General features: G+C 37.1%; 1 long non-coding RNA gene across 1 annotated transcript; it reads left to right on the top strand.

The window, feature by feature from the left end:
• Positions 1–11: 11 nt before the first annotated feature.
• LOC144366931 (uncharacterized) lies at positions 12–14,225 on the top strand. Its single transcript, XR_013426138.1, has 2 exons — positions 12–162; positions 7,543–14,225. It is a non-coding gene; the product is annotated as an uncharacterized LOC144366931 (long non-coding RNA).
• The last annotated feature ends 8,353 nt before the right edge of the window (positions 14,226–22,578 follow it).

Here is a 22,578-nt window from a genome sequence, read left to right on the forward strand (position 1 = left end):
GCTGCGGTATTTGCGTACGAGGTTAGTAGGAAGAAAGACCTAGGAGGTGGGAGGCAGGTGGTGATTTTCTGTGGTTCCTGAGAGGAATTGTGGAAGCTGCAGGAATTGTTGGACAACATTACATTCTTCTACCGGCCTTACTCCCTCTAAAAGAAAGCCCGGGTAAGGGACGGTTATTTTAAGGTCGAACTGGAAGACAGAAGGCTTTTTTCCACAGAAAAATCTCCGCCTCTCTTAAGAGTGAATTAGAAAGCCTGCTGGAATAAGAGGAGAACGAGGAAACCTCTGCCTAGTTTTTTAGAATCTAGGGGTTTGAAAAAGGCTCCATTTAGTTGTTAATGCACCGTGCAGAACAATCATTCTAAAAATAGCTTAATTTTAGAACAACCGCAAATACCAGATGTATTTAGAACTTCTGTTAAAAAATTACATTCGTTTAAGGCTTAAGAGGTCAATGTTCTTGCTGAGAAAGGTATATTATGCACTCAAAGCTTTTAGCTGTAGATTTGGCAAATGGAATCTTAAAGCTTTTATCAATCAATAGAGCAAACAAGTGTCTACTTCTCATTTAGATGTAAGAATATCCCCTTATTACAATTGTTGTTTTCTGGTGTTGTGCTATGTGCTTTTAAGTACTACATTTTATATCAGCCTATCTGCACAAAAATACAGAGAGGTAGGCAGTTTTTCATTTTACGTATGAAGAAAGTTTAAAGTGGTTGGACAATTTGTCCAAGTTCATCGAGCTAGTAAGTGGTAGAGCTGGGATTCTAGCCTTGGTCCATTGACTCTGACCTTTAAGCATTTGATCTGTCAGCTCTTGTCCCCCGCTGGGAATTTCTGCCTAATGACCATATGGACGAAAGGCCTGCAATATTGAGTACACTCAGTCCTGGATTCTCACATAGACAAGGAGGGAATATTATGATTATTTTCCCCAGTGTCATCTGTTTTAGCCAAAGAAAGGCACTTGATTTCTGCCACCCTCTTCCCAGTCTTTAGCATCTCCATTTTATACCCTGGCCTCTTTAAGTTCAAACTGCTTTCTTAAAGGGAAAAATAGGCCTTTTGCCTTTTGTTGGGTCTTCCTAAGCTAACTTTCAGAATTGAAATGATTGTGGTCACAGCTACTGGGGAGACTAGGTAGGAAAATGGCTTGAGCCCAGATGTTTGGGATCTGTCTGGGCAACATGATGTTTTCTAATTAAAAAAAAAAATAGGTAAAAAAACTTTCCTAAACTTTATAGAAATGCATGCTGTATTGTTAAAGTTTTGAAAATAGAAAAATAAGGAAGAGGAAATTAATCCTTATTCTACAACCAAATATAACTACTAATTTTCACTTCCTTGGATAGTCTGTATATGTAGATTGTCTCTACTTTCAGCCACGGTGTTATTGCTGCCTGAAATATTCTTGGTCATGGGCAAAACCTTTTCATCTATTTTGTGAAATCTTTTTTGATTGCCCTCTCTCTTTGTATGTTTATAGTATTCTTAGCATATAATATTCTTATAATGCTTATAAGTATTATAGCATATAATAATTTATTTGTCTTTTTTAGACTATGGGCTCCTCAGAGAAAGATAAAGTTCTAGAACCATTAGAAAGAAATGCAAGGAAGTGAGGAGACCAAAATGTCAGATGCATGAATGTTTTTGCCCATTTTGTGAGCTTGGTTCACCTGTGGCGAACCTTCTACAGAGCACCAGAGAAATGAGAACATAGCGAGTTTTTGATTTAGTTATATTTATTTACTCTAAGGATTGTTTTTTATTTCAAAATTGCCTGTCCTTTTTTTTTAATGTAATGAAATAATAGTCAATATTACTTGTTTTTCAAATGTTCTTACTTTGGAGAATAAAACATTGGTAATTTTATGTGCCCAACATGTGGCTTATTTTTAAAGTTTTTCTTGGCCTATGAATTCCTGAAGTTGAGGAATTATAAGAAATGACCACTGTCAGCAACCATAATGCTGCTGTGATCCTAATCTGCTTGGTTCATTTGCTATAGATATTGTCTGTACTCTAGATATGATTTAGCCTAAGCCTGAGCTTGAATGGTGTTTGTTAAAAACAAACAAACAAACAAAAAAAAGAGGTGATTATAACTGGAAGATGGCACTAGGGTCAAAAGTAAGCTGTTTATCAACTTTCATGTAAATTATGTAAAACAATTGAAGTTTCTGTTTATCTGTTACTGTATCACATGAAAAGAGGTAGATGGGATTTTGCCATCCTTGAAGGATGTGTTTGGATTAGTCTGCTATAAAAATGATAGATTAATTAAATTTCTTTTGAACAATCCTGGGAACTGGGCACTATTAACACTTTGGCAAGTATCTTCATCTCTCTTTTATTTAATATGTCCATAGTGGTTTTAAAACCTAGTTTTAAATTCTTTGAGAATCTTCTCATAAAAAGAGAGAGTCAGTGTTTCCTCTTCTTAAGTCTGTATGGGCGGGTGACTATTTTGACCGGCAGAATATGGTTAAAGTGACCATAGTCACTTTATGTGACTATGTGACTACTGAGGCTAGGTCATAAAAGGCTATATAGCTCCACCTTGACTACTGGAACACTTACTTTTTGAACTCTCAAGCATCATGTAAAAAAAGTCTCACTGCCTGAGGCTAAAGTGCTGTGAGAAAGCCTAGGACACACAGAGAGGCTCCTTGAAGGTACCGTGAGAGTCAGCTCAATCTAGCCCAGGTGACAGTCATGAGTGAACAAGCTGATTCCAGCTCCCAGCCATACCAGGCATTCCTCAGCCATTTGAGTACTCCTGGCTGAGGCCATAGTCAGTCATGTGGACCAGAGATATGCACACCATCCTTGTTTCTGCCTTGTCCTGTGTCCTGACCTGAAAAATTCATACCCACTTAGTTAGGAGTTGCTTGGTACACAACTTTTCCAGTAGTCTTTTATCTATGTGTTTATATTTACCTAATCTGAAAGAAGTTTCTCCTTTATAATGATTTTCTGCCTATGGCTGACTCACCCTAGGAAGAAATGTCTTAGATTTTTCTTTTTAAGGAACATTTTGGCTCCAGAATCTGAGATGATGCTAACCAACCAATGAGTTAAGTGAGTTTTAGATGTAAAGATTATAAAAAGAGGAGAGATCTAAGAGGGTCCTTACAGTATGCTTCAATTTGTATTGTTTCCTTTTTTTCCTCTTCCCCCCTCAAATGGGAGGGAAAGTGGTCTATTCTATTCCAAATGAGTGGGGAAGAAAATGGAAGTGGTATAAGTTATAATATCAAACTTCAAATCTGAACCTTGGAGCTGAGTATTTTTGCTTCTTCGGAGATTAAGCTTTACCTACCATATCTTTCATCCTAAATTTTATACTTCATTCAAGTTGCCATGTTGTATTCATCTCTACTGTCCCCTGCCCTACCCATGTCTATAACAAATAAAGCTGAGATCCTCGATAAGTATCATCATATCTCTATTTGTCTGTATGACTTTATATATAGTCTACCTTATCTTGAGGCTTCTCTCAGATATTTTTGGTCAGTACTGTAGGTTGAGAGCCACAGCCAAAGGAGCTCCAGCAAACTTCCAGCTGCCAGCTGATGATTGGCTCACAGCGGCCCCAGCAACTTCTAGCTGCCAACTGATTGGCTCCTCTGCAGTGATGCTCATTTGGCTGTTTCCCTGCCCTTTCAGACCACGGAGCTGCTTATTGGGGTACTTTTTTGGCTCCGCCCACGCGACCCAGCCAATCGGCCTCAAGAGCAGGAGGAGTGGGGGAGGTTGAGAGGTTTGTGGGAAGCCTGTGGTGGCAGTTGCGATCTGAGGGTTAATAATAATACCCAGCCTACATGATAAAATTTCCAGTCTTACTGTAGAAAGAGGTTCCAAGGGATTAGGCTCCACAGGTGTAGATTGGGCTATGCTTTCTTTAAATTTAGATTCTCACCCCATGCTAAAACTAAATATTCAAGGACATGAATTTAATAGGCTAATGGATACAGGTGCAGACCTTAGCATCATCTCTCCTCAAGAATGGCCAAAACATTGGCCATTACAACAAGCCATTCAAATGCTTCAAGGCCTAGGAGTGGCGACTAATCCCCGTAGAAGTGCAATGGTATTAGATTGGAAGGATCCTGAAGGATGTGAAGGAACTATACAACCATATGTATTGGATCATCTCCCTGTAAATTTATGGGGATGACATGTCCTAGATCAATTAGGTTTGACATTAACAAATAACATCAATCAAAATGCACCCACTATTATGGCTAGACAAGGTTTTAGGAAAGGAAAAAGATTAGAAAAACAAGAACAAGGTATAGCAGCACCAATACAAATAGATCAAGGAACAGACAGACATGGGTTAGTTTTTCAGAAAGGGCCACTGAGACAATAAAAATTACTTGGAAATCAGAAAGACCAGTATGCGTTCCTCAGTGGCACCTGACTAAAGAAAAGATACAAGCCGCCCATGACCTGGTCAAACAACAATTAGCAGAAGGACATATACAACCTTCTGTATCTCCCCATAATACTCCCATTTTTGTCATCAAAAAGAAATCTGGTAAATGGAGATTATTGCAAGATTTAAGAGCCATTAATAATGAGATGGTTATTATGGGACCTGCTCAATCGGGGATTCCTTAATTATCTGCTTTGCCAAAAACCTGGTCTGTTTTAGTTATAGATATTAAGGATTGTTTTTTTTTTTCAATTCCAATTCATCCTGAGGATAGTCCATGTTTTGCATTTACTATCCCTGCACTGAATCATGAAGGTCTTGATCAGAGATATGAATGGAAAGTACTCCCTCAAGGGATGTCTAACAGCCCAACTATGTGTCAAATTTATGTTAACAAAGTAATCCAGCCACTTAGAAATCAAAATCCTGAACTACAAATATTTCACTATATGGATGATGTATTATTAGCACACAAAGATAAAAACACTTTGCTAGAATGTTATGCCACACTTACAAACTTATTAAAAATTTATAATCTAGAGATAGCAATAGATAAAGTACAATTAAATTTTCCAATTAATTATTTAGGAGTTCTATTATCCTCAACCATGGTCTGTCCACCAAAAATTCAAATATGAGTAGATCAACTCAAATCACTTAACGACTTTCAAAAGTTATTAGGAGACATAAATTGGATAAGGCCTTATCTAGGTATACCAACAGGAGAGTTGGGACCTTTATTTGATATCCTAAAAGGTCCATCAGATCCAAATTCACCCCGAATGTTAACGCCTGAAGCAAGAAAGACATTAAAAATCATTGAAACATATATGGAAAATATGCATTTGGATAGAATTGATATAAGTTTGCCTTTATTATTTATTGTACTACCAACAGAAAATATTCCTACAGGAGTATTTTGGCAAGAAGGTCCATTATTATGGATACATTTATCTTATTCTCCTAACACTATTCTTACTAGGTATCCTGAGGCTGTAGGACAATTAATACTCAAAGGAACAAAAACAGCAAAGAGAGTGTTTGGAATTTCTCCCAATAAAATTATTACTCCATACACTATGAATCAAATAGATGAGTTAGCTAATGAGTTAAATACTTTATTTATTATCTTTTTGGTCATCGCATCCTGTAATTTTTTCAAAAATGACAAGAAAAACACCTATCATGAATGCTCCAAATATATTCACTGATGGGTCAAATAATGGTTACAGCAGCAATAGTTACACCTGATCAAACTTACATTTTTAGTACCCAAACAATCAGCTCAAAAGGTAGAGCTTAATGCAGTATTACAAGCTTTTGTGATGTTTAAAGATTCTGTATTTAATTTATTTTCCGATAGTCAGTGTATAGTTAATGCTATAGTATCTCTTGAAGATGCTGGTAGGATTTCCCCTTCCTCTACTGTTTTCTCTTTGCTTTCCACTGTACAAAGTCTAATCTTCGACAGAAAAGATCCATTCTTTATAGGACAATTCAGGGCACATACAGGATTGCCTGGAGCCTTAGTTTGGGCAATGATTTAGCAGATAAAACTACACATGACATACATATTTTCTCTACACTAGAAGAAGCTACAAATTTTTATAAAAAGTTCCATGTTAATGCTAATACTTTACAAAAGCATTTTAAAATAACTAAGGAACAAGCTAGACAAATAATAAAACAATGTCAAAAATGTGTGACCTTTTTACCACTAGTTAATCTTGGAATCAATCCTAGAGGACTAATACCTAACCATATTTGGCAGATGGTCATCACACACTTGCCAGAATTTGGAAAATTAAAATATTTGCATGTTACAGTTGATACTTCTTCTGGATTTTTGATGGGCTCCCTTCATGCTGGAGAAAAAACTAAAGATATTATAGCTCATTGCTTACAAAATTTTGCCACTGTGGGTGTTCCAAAACAGTTAAAAACAGATAATGCCCCTGGTTATACTTCTACCTCTTTTAAACAATTTTGCTCATCATTTGGCATTACTCACATAACAGGAATCCCATACAATCCACAGGGACAAGGCATAGTTGAAAGAGCTCATCAAACTATTAAAATGTACTTATTAAAGCAAAAAGAGGGAATTGAGAAGGGGTATATATTCCCCAAAGTTAAACTTAAAATAACTCTTTTTACTCTAAACTTTTTAAATTTGGATTCATCAGGGCTTAGTGCTGCAGAAAGGCATATGTGTCCAAAAAATGTACATTAGCCCAAGGTACTTTGGAAGGATATTCTAACAGGACAATGGAAAGGTCCTGACCCAGTAGTTGTCTGTAGTTGGGGGTCTGTTTGTGTATTTCCACAGGGAGAACAGCAGCCAATTTGGATTCCAGAAAGATTAACTAAGGTCCTGACCCAGTGATTGTCTGGAGTCGGGGGTCTGTTTGTGTGTTTCCATAGGGAGAACAGCACCCGATTTGGATTCCAGAGAGATTAACTAAAGCGATTTCTACAGACCAAAAAGAAGATGATTTGGCTCAAATCCATAACAGCTGATATCCAAAACTCCAGTTTGGCTATCCTTACATCTTCGACAGAACCAGGATGCTTTTTTCAATATTTATTTTATTATTACCCTTTCCCACATCATGAAGTTCTATTTTGTTTTTTGAGCTCATACAAACCTAGGTTAATGTTTTGCTGATCAGTTCTATTTTTTGACTATAGAGTTTTTAAACATTGCAATGGAGATTTCACCTGTAAAAAGTTATAAGGCCTTTACTATTATGTTATGTGTTGTATGTATTATATTATGTGTGCACACTTGTGTTTTATGTTGTATGTTTGTATGTACGTATGTCCATATATCATATATGATGAGCACTCATGAAAAAATGGATCCAAATATTTTTTTTATTCACATGATTTAAATGGTTTAATTTAAATTAGGTAAACAGCTGTTGAGGATTGTTTTAATATGTGAACAAAAAAGGAGGTTAACAGATCTCTTTGTTTACTTTCACCTTTCCTTTTCATTATATTTAATAATTCTCTTCAAGATAATGTAAATTGTTCAGAAAATTGTTTTCTTTTAATGCCTTCTGGAATGTTACATAATTTTTTTTCTTTAGCCATTATTGCCAGAATTCCTATCTTCATCCGAGTGCTGGTGAAGACAAAGATAAAACCAATCTACAGCTTCTGCAATAGCCATCACTGAACTGCTTGCAGAACTTGCCTGCTTGTAGAACTTGCCTGCTTGTCATGGTCGTTCAGCTAAAATTTGGGGTCCAAGAGAGGTGAGGCAAAGAACCTCACCCCCCCCCCCCCCCCCGCTGGTACAAAGACCTATCCACTGGTGTGGCTGTATGCTGAACCGGTAGTCAATAACGGGTAAGATCCAATTGCAATGGTACCAACCTAAGACAGGAGGCTGACGCCTTGAGGTCAGCTCATCTGATTACAGGTAAGGACCATATGTACTATTGTACAACCTAAGGCAGGCACAGTCCCTAAGCCACATGCTTGTTGTTTAAACAGAGAGGGGGAGATGTTGAGAGCCACAGCCGAAGGGGCCCCAGCAAACTTTCAGCTGCCAGCTGATGATTGGCTCACAGTGGCCCCAGCAACTTCTAGTTGCCAACTGATTGGCTCCTCTGCGGTGATGCTCATTGGGCTGTTTCCCCGCCTTTTCAGACCACGGAGCTGCTCATTGGGGGACTTTTTTTGGCTCCGCCCACACGACTCAGCCAATTGGCCTCAAGAGCAGGAGGAGTGGGGGAGGTTGAGAGGTTTGTGGGAAGCCGGTGGTGGCAGTTGGGTTCTGAGTGTTTTTTCTGAGGAGCTGTGTGGTTTGGCGTGTGTGGTTCTAAAAATAAAGTTTGTTTCTTTTGACAAGTGGCTCCTGAATTGTGCTCAGCCAGACTGCGGCAATTGTAGTTGCATTTATAAATTTTGGTAAATTTAATAAACATGAAAAATTTAACATGTTTGTGTTAAAATAAAATGAATTTCAATGACTTGGAATTTTTTTAGTATTTCATAGCACTGTATTTTATTTATTGGGTTTTACACTTCAGAGCTATGGCTGACAAAATGTCCTGCAGTCATTCGTAGTCTGCAGTATGTTTCTGTATGGTCCTTGAACTAAGAATAATTTTTTACCTTCTTTTTCAAGTATGGTAAAATATACAAAACATAATATTTACTATTTTAATCATTTTTAAATGTATAATTCAGTTGTATTAAATATATTCACATTGTTGTGCACCTCTCACCACTATGACCTCCAGAACTTTTTTATCATCCCAAGCAGAAACTCTGCATTCATTAAGTAGCAACTCCCCACAGATCTTCTATTATTCTACTTTCTATCTGTATGAATTTGACTATCCAGCTAACTTGCATAAGTGGAATCATAACGATATTTGTTCTTTTGTGTCTGGCTTGTTTGACCTAGCAGAATGTTTTCAAGGTTCATCCATATTGTAGATTTTTATTCCTTTGTAGGATTGAATAATATTCCATTGTACGTGTATATCACATTTTGTATATCCATTTCATCCATTGATTCTCTTTTGGACTGTTCCTACCTTTTGACTATTAAAACTATGACTATTAGTACTATGAACATTAGTATATAAATATTTGTTCATATCCTTGTTTCTAATTTGGTTTTATATTTTTAAAGAGTCAGATAAAAAGAACATTTAATTTTTTTTTTTTTTACTATCTAGACTTTTCTAGAAAAGGTTGTCAACCCCTAATTAAAATTTAAGATGGTTATATTGGGATGTTTCAAAGTTGCTTAATGAATGTTTCCATAAAGTTTATTCATTTCTTCATTAGAAAAGGCATATTTAAATTGTAGGATTTCTCACATAAAACATTTGGATAAATGTAATTGTTTGGTCCTAAAACCAACATTGAAAAATTGCAGTTTTGTTTTTATTATTAAATAATAGTAAGATTCACTGACTTACAAGGAAAAATTCACTAGTTTTAAAGATATCCTGCAGTAAATTCTGATAAGAGGACATGATTTTTTTTAGAGCTAGGATCAAGTGAAATTAAAAGGTCCTATCCATGCGCACCTGGTTATGTAGAAGTTGGAGATTCTGTCCTTTTCACTTTTGTTCAGATTTTTACATTTGATCTGAATAGACGGTGTCCTTGAACTCTTAGCATGTTGCCAAGGCAGAAATCCTCGAACTTTCTTATTTCATGGTATCCTTAGAATCTCAGTGATTTATTTTCATAGTGTACTTCAGCCAAAGAAATGGGTAATAGTTCCATTTATTAATTAGATCCAAATGTAATTGTAGACATTCATGAATTGTGTGACAAATGTTTACTTGTTTTTCTAAAAAATTTAAGGTAAAAAAATCTAAAATATCCCAAGGTGCTTCTTCGAACTCTAGTGGCCTGTGGCTCCTTAGTGTACACTTTGGGAATTATTACCCCAAGGTCTTCTGTGTTTCTGATATGCATTTGGGTTTGTCCTTGGCCATGGTACTTGTTTTTTTTTTCCCCCAGATATTTTTGCTTGCCTTTCCAGTGCATATGTAAATAATATCTAATTGCTTTCTTTGTTTCATAGATTTAATTTTTATATTTTTGACCCAAGTTTATACCCCTAGTATATTCACTTTTATGTTTTCTCTGAATTCTCTTTATTTAAAATAATTAGATGGTTAAATGAATAGAATATTTATCCTTTTTTTCAAAAGTATGTTGCTAGAATTACTGGATTAATGACTATAAAGTTCTTTAATTTCCTCACAAGAAAGGTGAGTAAGATATCTCATGCCTTCTGATCATCTTTGGTCATGTATGCTATCCTTTGTCACTGAAGTGAAAGAGATTCTATGGGTGGTGTAAATAACTTATAAATAATAAATTACCTCTTCTATAAATTATTGCTTAGTAGATGAGCTTTCCAGTAGCTCTATCTGGTGGAGAAGTTTTTTTTTTCCTCTCATCAGTCAGACCGATTTAAATGACACAATCAATTGTAGGCTAAAATGAATGAGGAAAACCTTAGTAATTTTAAATAACAGATTCAAAACTACATCACATAGAATATTTGAAGAAAAAGGTATTTTTGGTTAGGAAAAAGATTCTGTGTATTACTAAAAATGTGAGAAAGAAAAAAAATGTTTCATACTGAGACAGATTCTTTTAGGATTTAAATAAAAATTGATATACCATGTATTTGTATATTAGATGCTAGACTGGTGATCTCCACAGAAAAATTTTTGACTTAGAAAAGATAAAGAAAATTCACGGGAGGGTTTTGTGGTAGTTTTATTCTTTGAATGTGAGGAAATCTGTCTGTAGAGCTTGAATTTTATTTACCTTTACTTTCCTCATATGTTTTAGGCTGTTAATTTCCTTGTGGAAACTCATGAACATATATCCTATATGGCTTTATATGGGTAAGGTGTGTGTGTGTGTGTGTGTGTGTGTGTGTGTGTGTGTGTGTGTGCGAGAGAGAGAGAGAGAGAGAGAGAGAGAGAGAGAGAGAGAGAGAGAGAGAGAGAGAGAGATTGAGAGAGAGAGAATCCTCCTAAAGAGTGTTGTGTGCTTGTATAGCTCTGAATGAAGCTGGCTTAGGCTGGTATGATCAGTGCTTCTATTTATGGATCTTCATCATATAAATTTATTGTATAAATTCTATGATTTGTTTTTTCCAATTTTTTCATCAGGAAAAGTAGAAGAAAACAGGAGAACAAGTGTCTTATATTTTCCCTTTCTGCTTGATCTTTCCCCTAGAATCATCTCTAGGTCAGGATATAAAAACCAGGCAATTATTTTGGAACTAAACTTTTTAACTCTCCCTGTTCTCAGGAATCCTGACTTTGTAATCAGTGTTTTCAGGAAGAAAGACTCCAATTTGTAGGCAAAATCAGAACAGTTTGTATTTATGTAGCAGAGATAAGAGTCTGTCTTTATTGTATTCTACATCACATAATTTTGTCCCTTTATGTTGATTGTTACATTGTTAATTAATTGAACCTGGTGATCAGGAAGTAGAAAAATGGTCCACCAGAGGATGGAAGAAAAATCTTGCAAAAGTTCAGGGCCCTACTATTTCGATGAAGTTTCAAGGGGTCTGGTCTGGGTCATACTGATAAATCCCTTCTAAATAGAGAACGAAGTAGCAGTACTTTGCATCATCCACCACAAAGAAAAAGATGCAGTGTTTGATGAGCCTCCTTGGATTTTGGTGACAATATATGCCACATTTGGGCATGTTGCACCCACTTATTTATGAGATAACCCATAACAATCCAGTTTTAAGTGAGCCCTGGAACAAGAAGAAGCTCTGCAGCAGACTGAGGCTGGAATGCAGGCTGACAAGCCTCTTGGGTCTTATGAGCTAGCAGATCCAATAGCATTGAGGGTGTGTGGCAATAGAGCTGCTTTATGGAAACTGCCAAGCCACAGAGCAAACTCAGTTTTGGAGGAAGGCCATGCTATAATTATTCTTTATTTGAAAAGCTGTTCTTACTCACTACTAGATTCTGATAGAAACTAAACACCTAATTTGGGGACTTCAAGTGACTAGACAACCTAAACCACCCATCACAAACTAGTTGTTATGTGATCACTGAACATACCATCACTGGGCACATCAAGGGAACATTCCATTATAAAACAGAAGCAGCAGTTACAAGATTTGGCCTTAACAGATCCAGAAGGCATCATTAAACTCCACATGCAAATGGCTTAGACTTGTGTCTTAAAGTGAGTTGATAATGATTCATACATATGTCCACTTTTAAAACTTGAAATATTAACTACTCCACATACTTTACATATAGTATGTGGAAGTTGGCAGAGAGAAAAGAAAGGAAAAGAACTCTATAAAGAATATAAAACATAGCTGGGCATGGCAGTGGCTCAGGACGCTGAGGCAGGAGGATTGCGAGTTCAAAGCCAGCTTCAGCAAAATCGAGGTGCTAAGCTACTCTGAGACATTGCCGCTAAATAAAATACAAAAATAGGGCTGGGAATGTGGCTCAGTGTTTGAGTGCCCCTGAGTTCAATTCCTGGTACCAAATAAATAAAATAAAGCAAACATAGCTGCTGTAATTTTCAAGTTGAAAATTTAAGGAACTCTGGTTTTGATGGTTGTTTAGGAGGACTGAAGGGGTAGATCATGTAAACAGGGGCCTGTCCATTAGTGGGTATGAATAGTTTGTGATATTTTGACTTTTCATTGCTGAGGGAACCCTAAATTCTGTGGGTATGGTGCTCACAAATGTCTAGTTCTCTTGTTCCCTGAGATTTGCACTTTGCTGTTCCTCTTGCAGGAGGGATCATGTGGTTCTGGCCAGTAGGTTTTAAGAGTGGAGTCATGTGTCATTCAATTGCTGGTATAAGATCCTCTCACACTCTCCCCTGCTTTCTAGAGCAGCTTGAATGATCCTAAATAAACAAACCTGGACTCAGTGGGGTCCATACTAAAGAAGTCAAAGTGCTAAAATTGCCTTTGCAAAATGTAGAAGGAGGAATGTAAAGACTTTGGAAATAAGGATGCAAGAGTGAATTTTTCACACGTAGCCTACTCAGGTACCTAATCTTTAACTTCATCTCATGAAGGAGCCTAGAGAAAAACACTGGTGTAAGAGCTGCCATCTTGGGATTGCTTTAATGGTAATTGTAACTGTTACTGGGAAACAGTGTGGTTAATATGAGTCCCCTAGTCAATGAAAATGAGAGAGTCTAGACATGGGAAAAGCCATGTAGCATATTCAATGGCCAGTAGCCAGAGGAGCAGTGATTACAGTTACAAAAGGCGATAGGCCTGATATCAAATGGCATGACTTCAGATGGTAATGAACTGGGGTGGGAATCATCAAACTTAAGAATTGTGAAGGATCTGAGATTTTTACTATTTACTAGATGCTTTAGTTTGAATGTTGAATATCCCCCAAAGGCCCATGTGTTTAAGGCTTGCTTCCCAGGGTGGTGCTGTTGGGAGGAGGTGGGGCCTAGTGGTATATCCTTAGGTCATTGTGAGTATGCCATCAAGAGGGACTGTGGGATCCCAGACCTTTCATCTTGCTCTTGTTTGCTTCTTGGCCTCAAGGTGAGCTATTTGCTCTGCCTTGCACTCCCTGCCATTCTAGGCAAGCACTCTAGCACAGAGCCACATGCCCAGCCCTCCCTGCCATTCTGTCTGGCATCCCCACTAGACACCTAAAAGCAATGGGTCCACAAGTTCATGGACTGGAACCTTTAAAATTGTGAGCCCTCTCTGCTTTTTGTCTCCCATGAGGGTCTTACTAAGTTGCTTAGGTTGGCCTCAAACTTGGAATTCTCCTGTCTTGGCCTTCTGTGTTGCTAGGATTATAGACCTATATAGCCAGCTCTATTGGAAATTTTCTTTTAATGTGACTTGTCTGAGGAAAAATGCTGAAAGAGGAAGCAGAGGAAAGAAAAGGAGTCAGGAATGGCTCTTATTCAACCATATAAAACCTACAAAGTATCAGTTCCTATCTTACTGAGGAGATAACAGTGTCACACTGTAGAAACTGCTCAGATCAAAAAGCTAAACATTGTAGAGTTAACAGTTGACCTCCAGATGTCTAAGAACTGGAATTGAACCTAAAGCATCAAACAGTCAAGTAGCAGAGCATGAAAAGCAAGTTGACATTAGCTCAAATGAGGAAGGTTGAAGCAAGTTCAAGGAGAAGAACACAGAACTTCAAGACAGGTCACTATTGTAGGGGCACATACTATATTACAATTATTGTTAGTGTCAATTCAATATGATATCAGACAGCAAATTTAAGGCAATAGAAAATATATAATTTCAATGAGTAAAAGCATAAAATTATCTGATAAAAACCATGTGCATAAACATCCATGCATGCATGACAAACATCACATTTACATACCAAAATCAAGTGAAATAAGAAGACTTGTCTCTTAATGATATATTTCCCCCAGTGATCTTTTTATCACCATTTTTGGGACAATAAAAATTATAATTTTTAATTATGGCATTTGCAGGTAAATGGAGTTGGGAGAAAATCATGCTAAGTGAAATAAGCCAATCCCCAAAAAACCAAAGGCCAAATGTTCTCTCTGATAAGTGGATGCTTATCCATAACGGGGGGTCGGGGTGGGCATGGGAAAAATGGAAGAACTTTTGGCAAAGGGGAGGGTGGGGAGGGGAGAGAAAGGGCTGGGGTGGGCAGGAAAGATGGTGGAATGGGATGGACATCATTACCCCAGGTACATGTATGACTGCACATATGATGCGACTGTACTTCGCTACTTCGTGTACAACCAGAGAAATGAAAAGTTGTGCTGCAATTGTGTACAATGAAACAAAATGCATTCTGCTGTCATATATACCTAATTAAAATAAACTTTAAAAATGTATTTATGTATAAACATAAGTAAATGTATGTGTATAATTTTTAATGAAAATGATAATTCTGTGAGCCAAAATAAACTCTCCTTATAATTGATCTCAGATATTTTGTTATAGTGACAGCTGATTAACACATAAGCTAGCTGTTTAGATTACCATAGTCTATAGATGCTAGCAGAAAACATGAAGTATATCCAGTCCAAAAGAAAGGCCTTTTGTACTCACAGCACAACAAACAACATGAACAAAAGCATGTTTGATTGGTTCGTTTTACCTTCCAAATTCTAAGGGTTGATTTGGAGAGTCCCACATGGGTGCTGGGCATTCTGTGAGTTTGTATCACAATTAAGGAACTCCAAGCTTAGAATTCCTGTCTTTTATAATGAACTGCAAGCACACCTGTTCTTCCTTTGACCTTAAGGGAAACATTGTCTTTCTTTTAGATCTTGGTGAGGGAAAATATATACTTTCTGCCAGAGATGCGGACACTGTATCTTCCAAAGCTTTTTGCAGCAAAAATGTCCATGAAAAGGTAGTCCAGAACAAAAGCTGGATGGAAATCATGCAAAAATGTAATGGGGAATTATGTCCCAATAAGAATTTAACTCACTAACTAGACTTACCTGATTTCTATCACAAAAAAATAAAATTGGTTAATAGAGGGTGGACTTGAGCTTATTTCCCCAAACCTCGTGAGACAACTCATAAACCCAAACCATTTTAATAAAAGTGAGGCCACATATCCTTGAAGGGAGGGTTCAGAGATAATAGTGAAGGTACATTCCCCTGAGGTTTATCAAGGAAACCATGCACAGAGGAAAGAAGATTGACATATCTTTTATTACCATCAAACAATTGTTCTGGATGAACACTAATACCAAATAATTCTAAAACATGATAACTGACCATATGAGTCATTCAAGAGTCCATTTGAAAACATAAATTTAGTTATTTGAGGAGCATTTAATAGAGGGGCTATTTGCAGAATTGTGAGGAGGATGGAAACCATTGGGATAGTTCAGTAACTGGACAAAGAGGAGAAAGTGGTCACTAGAACATGGAGACAGGCTGTGGCTTGGGCCATCTAGAATGAGCCACAAAGGGGAGCAGAAAACAATGTCAATCTAATTCTCTTTCCTCCTTCTGATCTCCTATTCATGCCCCTATTGGCCAAATCTATAGAAAGCCAGAAGACAAGGGAGACAGTTAACTGAGTCCAAACAGATTAGCCTCCCAAGGCATAGAACAAGGCAGAGATGAAGATAGGATGGATTCAGTGTGACAAATGGAAGAAATCCAACCCCAACATAATGAAACCAAAATATTAAAAATAATACTTAAAATATTCTGACTCACCAATGCTTCTGTTGCTGTTGTTGTTGTTATTATTGTTATTATTATTAGAATGAATGAGCTGGAAACTAGGTAGTGGGGACATAAATTTGCTTACATTTATATTATACAGTATTGTTTATTTTTATTTTTCACCTGTATAAATATTGATGATTTGTGTTTTGCTTGCTAGTGTCCTGAAACTGGCTGATACCATACCATAATAACTCCTATTTTACCCACAAGAATATGATCCATTGTTATTTTTGAATATACCTTCATTTATGTGTGACCACTGAGCTGGCCTGCTGCAGATTTGACCCAATTTATTTCAGCCATCTTCATTTTTGATTCTCCTCACTATGAGTTGAATGAATTGTGTGTCCATAGACACTGTTATAAGGGGGCTGGCAATGATAAGATCAGCTGTGCATAGCCTGGTCATCCTGCACTGGAAACATTCTTCTCAACAATCAGTTTTTAAAAATCAGTGGAAGGGAAGATGCTGACCCCTTCAAATTCATTCCATTTGAAATTTCTGCTACACTGTCATTGGCATTGAAAAAAATGTAATAGGACAGGTATCCTGAAATAAATTCCTGTGTCTTTAGAAAGAGCAAATGGGTGACAATATCCAGATCTGAAGTTTATAGCAACACTCAGCTGACCACACTGGTTATCCACAGAGAGCCCCAAACTATGCCACATGTATTTTTTGAAGAGGTGAAACAAGCTAGAGTGAAAGCCAAATTTGAAATTAAAGACTAGTAAACTTTAGTGCAACAATGTTCATACCAAAATAAAGATTGGTGGCCCACTTTTCTTTCCAGTTATTATTAATCCCTAATATTTCTAATAATGAGCTATTATTTCATTGTATGTTATTGTATAGTATATTGTATTATTTATGCCATTATTTTTACTCAAGGTCCTAAAGCATCTCAAAATTAAGAGGGGATTATAGTGTGTGTGTGTGTGTGTGTGTGTGTGTGTGTGTGTGTGTATGTGGTGTATTTCTCTGAATTGAATCCAGGACCTGATGCATGCTAAGCAAGTGCTTTACCACTGAGCTTTACCTCCAGTATGGGTTATAATTTCATGATCAGACTATTTTTAAGTTTTGGAGACTTTTAGGAAGAGATTATGTGTGTATATGCACATGTATGCATGCAATAACAAATTCTTAACATTAATAGGGTTTTTGTTTTTCCTCAAAGTTGGTTTTTAATGATAGATGCTTCCTTGTTGTGCAAGTCTATTGAATGAACTCAATTTATAACATTTGTATTGTTTCAGATATCTGTGATATGTTACATAATATAGATTATCATATTTATTGTCAGGGCACATAATCCACTTTACATAATTTGTACTTTTACAGCAGTACAAATAAGATTTATTGAGCAGTTCTTTCTTTAGGAAAAGGTTGGGAATCTTACAGCTTATCTCTTAGCTGTTACTTTGGTCACTTTTTTCCCCATTTCTTTTTCTCAGTATAAACCCACCACTCATATTTCCAAGCCTTCACCCTGTAAAGTCCCTAATGTGAACATGTATTTTCCAGTAATTTTGCGTATTTTCTGAAGATATTACAAGGGAGAAATTTCTCTTAAGCCTTACATTTTATTTGAAGAACTTTTTGAAATTTTGCAATTTACACACATATATATTTAAAAAATTAAAATATTTATATTCAAAAAATTAAGATACTTAAATTTTATATATCATTATGAGTGGAGAGATATATATCTCCATATATAGATATATCTCTCCACTCATAATGATATATAAAATTTAAGTATCTTAATTTTTTAAAAGTTTTAATTTGCTTACCAATAAATCTGGTGAAATTGTCATTTTTTTCGTATGGCTTTGAATATTTCCCAAGACCTCACCACTTGTTTTACGTACTAATTTTTTTTTTAATATTTATTTTTTAGCTTTAGGTGGATACAATATTTTATTTTACATTTATATGGTGCTGAGGATCGAACCCAGTGCCTTGTGCATGCTAGGCAAGCACTCTACCACTGAGCCACAACCCCAGCCCCTTATGTACCAATTTTGATGTGCACTAGGCATGCAAATATCTTTCAAGCCATTCAACAAATATTTCCTGTTTACAACTAATTGGCACTGAACTAGGCACTTTAGTTACTATGATGGCTATGCGAGCCCCTTGGTTAGAATGCTCAACCCTCATTTTCCCACCTATTCAAATCCTATCTGTGAATTTCTCTCCCCATCTCACCTTTCTCTGAACTCCTACATTTCTGCAGACTTACATTATTTTTCCCTGAATGAGTGTGGTGGTGCCTCAATAAGGTAGCTGATCAGGGAGAAACATAATTTCAAGGCCTCTACCACCAGAAATTAACATGCAAATTATTATCTGAGAGAAGGATGTTTTTTCTTGTATCACTTAGGTTGAGTCTCTCAATTCAGTCAAGTGAGCTCTGTTTTTCTCAACACTTATGAATGTGTGAGGGAGCGTGGGATTCATGTCCTTCTCCTGGATACACAACTATTGCGTGTCCAGCTCTGTGCTTTCCAGTAGCTGGGAGGTGAGAGTTTAGGGCCCTGCATACATCATATTCCCACTGTACCATTTCTCTGAGTCTACAATGTGTGATATAAAGTTCTCATTCTTGACTATGATTACTTGAACATTTATTCTTATAAAAATAAGAATAAATTTTATTACTTAAAAATTTTGTGAATCTTTCTAAACAGTTTCTTTTACTTCTTTTAGGAATCTAGCATAATACCCAACAGGTAAGAGACACCCAACAGGTGACGAGGTGCTAGAGTGGAGTACACTACACATTTGAATTGTATCATTCTGGTCATTTCTCATGATTCTCATACTTCTTATCCAGGTTGGCCACCATTGCCCATTTATTCTTCTATGCATTAGCATGATGCCCAACTTAATGTTGAATGCATAAGTGAATGAATGAAAGAGCAAAGAAATATTAGATAGTACAGGACTTGTACCTTGCCTCCTCTGCAATGCCTTTTCTGACTGTTCCAGGGCTCAGTGATAACACCCTATTCTGAGGTCATTCATTTAATGGTTAGAATAGGCTACCATAAATGGTTATGTTCTATCTGTATTCTATTAAACCAATTTTAGGACTGTGTCTTACCCATTCACTTCTATTTATCATGCCTGGCATAGTGCCTTTGTAATAGCATGTTGAATATATATTAGTTGTAATTTATGATGAAATTCTGGGAGGAAAAAACAACAAACTTTCAAACTATTGTTTCATTTTGCCTTGGATTTTCTTTCCAGCAGAAGGTAGTTTAAAGTATGTCAATAGCAATTCACAATGATTATAGCAAATATAAATTTTTGCTTTCATTATGCTAAACTAAATATACTTGAGTGAACACATATGTTTTTCTTATAAGAAATTAATCAAAGTGGCTTTTGTCATATTTACTGTAGCAAATGATTAAGGGTGCAGAGGAAGTGTGAAATAGGGAAACCATCACTGTGCCAGGAATTTGTTTTTTCTAGATGTATAAATGGGTAGTCATTTTGTGTCTCTGCTACCTGCGAAGTGAGAAAGGAGACAGTATAGTATAGCATGGGAGTTTTGTGGAAGTGAAATATTGGCACATCTGCATCCTCAAGCATTTGTCATTTCATTTTTTATGAATATTAAAGATCCCCTCTACTAGCTATTTTGAAATATTCAATCAGTTGTTGTCAATCATAGTTATACCACAGTGCTATGGAACTTTTAGAAGTGATGGAAATGTCAAATATCCTAATTTGATCATTATACATTGTATATATGTTTTGAAATGTCATACTGCACTCCATAAGTATTTACAATTACCATGTGTTAATTAAAATATATTTCAAAAATATATTTAAAAAACAAATGCAATTTTTGGTAATGACAATCAAGTAGAGCCACTGGAACTTCTTGGCACACTGGAAACTACTGGTATTGTATAAAGAGCATTCTCTGGGGCCAAAAAAAATCTTGCTACTTGCTACCTCTAGGACTTTAGGTAAGATCTAGTGTCTCTGAGCCTCAATTTCCTTATCTGTAAAATGGGAACGACAATAATAATAACCTTAAAACACAGAGATAAGCATTCAATGAGCTCATACATCCTATTATGAGGATTTATTGGCATACAGACTATTATATTGTGTACAGATAAATAGACCTTTACTATGAAGGGGACACCTATGAGCTACTTTGCTAAACACTTTCTACATTCCTCTGGAAACCTGTCCTGCCTTCCCTGTCCACATGGTGCACTAGGGACAGCCATGTTATCATGCCATCCAGTCCTGGCCAGTGAGTCCCTTCTCAAAATGTCCTGGACTGAGCACAAGGAGAAAGAGCTGAAGAAACTGTATGAAGTAAAGCTCAGGAGTTGTTAGCAGTTAGGTTTCCTGCAATGGGATGGGACAGTGTCCAGGGAGACAGGTATAGGAGCAGTGAGTAGACAGCAGCAAGGACACAAGACGCCTAGGGAGCCCTGATGGTGTCCAAGCTCCTTTCTTGACTGCCCCCGAGATTCAGTCTCATTCTTGTCCGCTGTTCTATGGGTAAGCCCAGGATCCTTATCATAAATTCCTCTTCCTCTTAGCTAGTGCTGAATTATGCTCTGGCAGCTTGAATGGGAATTTCATGCTGGGAATCATGTTCTATGAATGGTTCTATGCTTGAGAGAGGAACTTGATCATAGAGGAACTTGCATGAAATTTGGAAGGTGAAAGGCAGGCAAAGAGCATTAGTATCACCATGGTCTGAATGACAGACACAGAGGTGCCCGTGGATCCCCACTTATTCTTGCTCTCTTCCATATTGTTTTTAGCTTATCTTCTTGACTGCCAGCTCTGCTCACGAAAAAGTGGACCTGGCTTCCTCCTCCTGCTAACCAGATGCTTGACTACAGATCCATAGAGCTGGAACTCATCCAGTGGGAAGATCTTCCTGTAGATCTCTTTGTCAGCTTTACCTTTACAGCCCCTCTGAAGTGACTGGGTATAGGTGGCTTCTCAGACTTTCCTGGTATCTCTAACTTACCCACTTATGCCATCACTGGTAGAAGGTTAGTTTGGGACTCTTTCTCAGCTATTCTGACCTTCATTTCCTCAGCTGCTCCCATATTTTCACAGAGTCTAATTTCTATAATTAATTAATCTCTATTTCTGATTCCACTGGCTTTCTTTCTCTGAGTGAACCCTGACTGCTCCAGCTCATTTGTGTTTCTTTCACAAGCTGAAATAAAGGAGAACAGCAAGACAACACTTTTGAAAAAAACATGCTTTTGGAGAAGAGAGTATATATATATATGATTCTATTAAAATTGCCTAATATGTCCTGAACCTCTTGAGCCAAATTGAGGAAGACAGGTGTGATTTTTGTCTTTTCTAGACAGGTATGTAATAACACTTTGAGAAAGCTACATTAGGAGGATATCAAGTCCTGGGTTAAAGTGGCCGCACCTTGAACATGAAATTAGTGATAATGATCTCAAATTCATCATTTCATGGTTTCAAGCAGAGAAGAATACCTGCACATACATCTAGGCACAAATCACAGATTTATTACAGAAATTTGGCCTTAGGCAACTGTGGGTACTGACTCAATAGTCTATAAAGCTGTTTTCTGTTATATTTGTGCCTGAGGCTGGAAAATTGAATTTCCGTCTCATGAAGCCTTTGGATTCCTTTCTGTATAGTATACTATTCTAGGAAAGCTCTTCAGTCAAAAGGAGACCAAGCTTCTTAAGCACAGTTGGAAGAACCACTTGGCAAAGAAGACTCAACCAAATTTAGGGGCACCAGGTCCTCAACTTCATTGGAATCTGCCTGTATGTCTGTCATGAAAATGACAATTTTCTAAGGGTCTAGTAGTTTTGAGCATGTCAGGGTATTCCTTTTAAGGTGAAGGACAAGTTGCTGCATCTGGCTTATGTCAGTTTCCTATTGCTGGGGAACCCACTACCAGAAATTCAGTAGCTTAAGATAACTCAAACTGTTTATCTCATAATTTCTGCAGGTCAAGTGTCCTGGCATGACATGTATAGATTCTCTGCTTGAGTATTCTCTGTGCTGCAGTCAAGGTGCTGCCTAAGACTATGATTTGCCATCTGGACTTGACTATTTGCCATTTTCTCCTTTTTGAAAACCTTTTTTGAGATTGCCCTTTCCTAGGCCATGCATAGGATAGCAGGGGCAATACGGCTTTTAAAAGGTTCTTCAAGATTGTTATGGTTTGGATCCAGAATGTGCCCCAAAGTCTCATATGCAGATGGCCATGGTTGGAGGAAGTAGGTCACTGGGGGCATCCCCTTGGGGATTATATCCAGTCCCAAGTCCCTTGCCCTCTTAGCCTCTTTTTTTCCTGGCTACCATGAATTGAGCAGCTTTCTCCCACCATGACCTTGCACCATGATGTTCTGCCTC

The sequence above is a fragment of the Ictidomys tridecemlineatus genome, chromosome 9 (genome assembly GCF_052094955.1).
Source record: "Ictidomys tridecemlineatus isolate mIctTri1 chromosome 9, mIctTri1.hap1, whole genome shotgun sequence".
In the NCBI taxonomy this organism is placed as follows: Eukaryota; Metazoa; Chordata; class Mammalia; order Rodentia; family Sciuridae; genus Ictidomys; species Ictidomys tridecemlineatus.